Here is a 2,500-nt window from a genome sequence, read left to right on the forward strand (position 1 = left end):
ACCTAACCCGTATTGTACCTTAACCTAACCCGTATTGTACCTTAACCTAACCCGTATTGTACCTTAACCTAACCCGTATTGTACCTTAACCTAACCCGTATTGTACCTTAACCTAACCCGTATTGTGCCTTAACCTAACCCGTATTGTGCCTTAACCTAACCCGTATTGTGCCTTAACCTAACCCGTATTGTGCCTTAACCTAACCCGTATTGTGCCTTAACCTAACCCGTATTGTGCCTTAACCTAACCCGTATTGTGCCTTAACCTAACCCGTATTGTGCCTTAACCTAACCCGTATTGTGCCTTAACCTAACCCGTATTGTGCCTTAACCTAACCCGTATTGCGCCTTAACCTAACCTATATTGCGCCTTAACCTAACCTATATTGCGCCTTAACCTAACCTATATTGCGCCTTAACGTAACCCGCGTTGCGCCTTAACGTAACCCGCGTTGCGCCTTAACGTAACCCGCGTTGCGCCTTAACGTAACCCGCGTTGCGCCTTAACGTAACCCGCGTTGCGCCTTAACCTAACCCGCGTTGCGCCTTAACCTAACCCGCGTTGCGCCTTAACCTAACCCGCGTTGCGCCTTAACCTAACCCGCGTTGCGCCTTAACCTAACCCGCGTTGCGCCTTAACCTAACCCGCGTTGCGCCTTAACCCAACCCGCGTTGGGCCTTAACCCAACACACGTTGGGCCTTAACCCAACACACGTTGGGCCTTAACCCAACACACGTTGGGCCTTAACCCAACACACGTTGGGCCTTAACCCAACACACGTTGGGCCTTAACCCAACACACGTTGGGCCTTAACCCAACACACGTTGGGCCTTAACCCAACACACGTTGGGCCTTAACCCAACACACGTTGGGCCTTAACCCAACACACGTTGGGCCTTAACCCAACACACGTTGGGCCTTAACCCAACACACGTTGGGCCTTAACCCAACACACGTTGGGCCTTAACCCAACACACGTTGGGCCTTAACCCAACACACGTTGGGCCTTAACCCAACACACGTTGGGCCTTAACCCAACACACGTTGGGCCTTAACCCAACACACGTTGGGCCTTAACCCAACACACGTTGGGCCTTAACCCAACACACGTTGGGCCTTAACCCAACACACGTTGGGCCTTAACCTGCTCTGTAATTGTCATACGACGCGTTAAATTAGTGTAGTGTTGCCTAACTGCAACCCCCGCAATATAGTTTGCTACCCGCACTGCCCGGTCCCCAGAGTATCGCTTCATGTTAAACACCTTGCAGCTATACACTGTAATGCGGATGGCAGCAGGACGTACATGCTCAATGCCCTTCGCAGTTGTTCATTGGCATTCGCATGGCGAAGCACAGCCTACGTTGTGGTACGGCTTGTGTCAACTGTCCGCTGATGTTGTACGTCCAAATCACACACTGTACTGCACATTGGTCCTCATGTACTGAATGATACATCGTGGTACATGTGTGACCGTACCACGACTGCGCCAACAACGGCGAACCATACGGTCCAAATATTGTGCACTCAGCTACGTGTCGTCTCCCTATAAGAGCTGGATTGCAGTATGGTATGCCGTGGATGGCGATCAGCATGAGCCGTCTGTTGATGTAGTGGCGCGTGTTGTCAGACGTAGTCGTCTCTTCTCACTCACCGTGATAGCATGGTGCACTGCGTTCCACATCTGCGACATGCGACAGAGGCCGGTTGACAGTCGTTCGCGCAATGGACATCGCATACGTACGGGGGCCACCTTCCACGTGTTCGCGAAGCGTGCACATGTTGTTGCGTGTATGTGGGCAGACATAGTGTGTCGTGACACCTGACACAGGCATGCAACAATCGTTGAATTTGCAAATGGCGATGGACGTCTACGTTTGCTGGTGACGTTACGCAAATGAACAACTGGTAAACCGTTGTGGTGCGGTTGTTCTCGCTAGAGGTGAATCAGTGATGGCGACGATCGGTTGAGCTACCAACCGGTTGTTTCAGCGATACCCACCATGCCCACGAACGTGAATGGCATGTGGGTGTGAAGCGATACGCGGCGGTGGCTGGGTGGGACCGTCCCCGGCCGGTGAGGGGGGGCCTCCCGGCGTGCTGGCCGCGCGGTGCGTGGGCGCACGCGCTACAGCCGGCTGGTGGGGGCGGCCAGTGGCAGGCGCGCCGGCCGACGGAGGCGGCAGGCGGCGCAGCTGCGCGCCGGCGCACCCTGCACGCGGCGCCGTGCGGCCAAAGTAGGTCCTCGCGGGCCCGGTGCGAAGCGCGGTGGACATCTGCAGTGTGCTGGTCCGATTGAGGACTGTGTGCGCTGAGGATGCGCCGCCGCCCGGCGCTCGGCGCCGCGACGCCGTCTGCTGCTCGGTCGCCTCTGCGGTTCTCGCAGGTGGTTTGTATCGCAGCTGTGCGGACGTGTTGGCGCGTTCGCTTCGGCACCCAAGTGGGGCTTTTGTCCTTCTGTGGCGCTGGCGTTGGAGCTGCCGGCCACCGTAGGTGGC

This window comes from Schistocerca americana, unplaced genomic scaffold (genome assembly GCF_021461395.2).
Source record: "Schistocerca americana isolate TAMUIC-IGC-003095 unplaced genomic scaffold, iqSchAmer2.1 HiC_scaffold_409, whole genome shotgun sequence".
Lineage (NCBI taxonomy): Eukaryota > Metazoa > Arthropoda > Insecta > Orthoptera > Acrididae > Schistocerca > Schistocerca americana.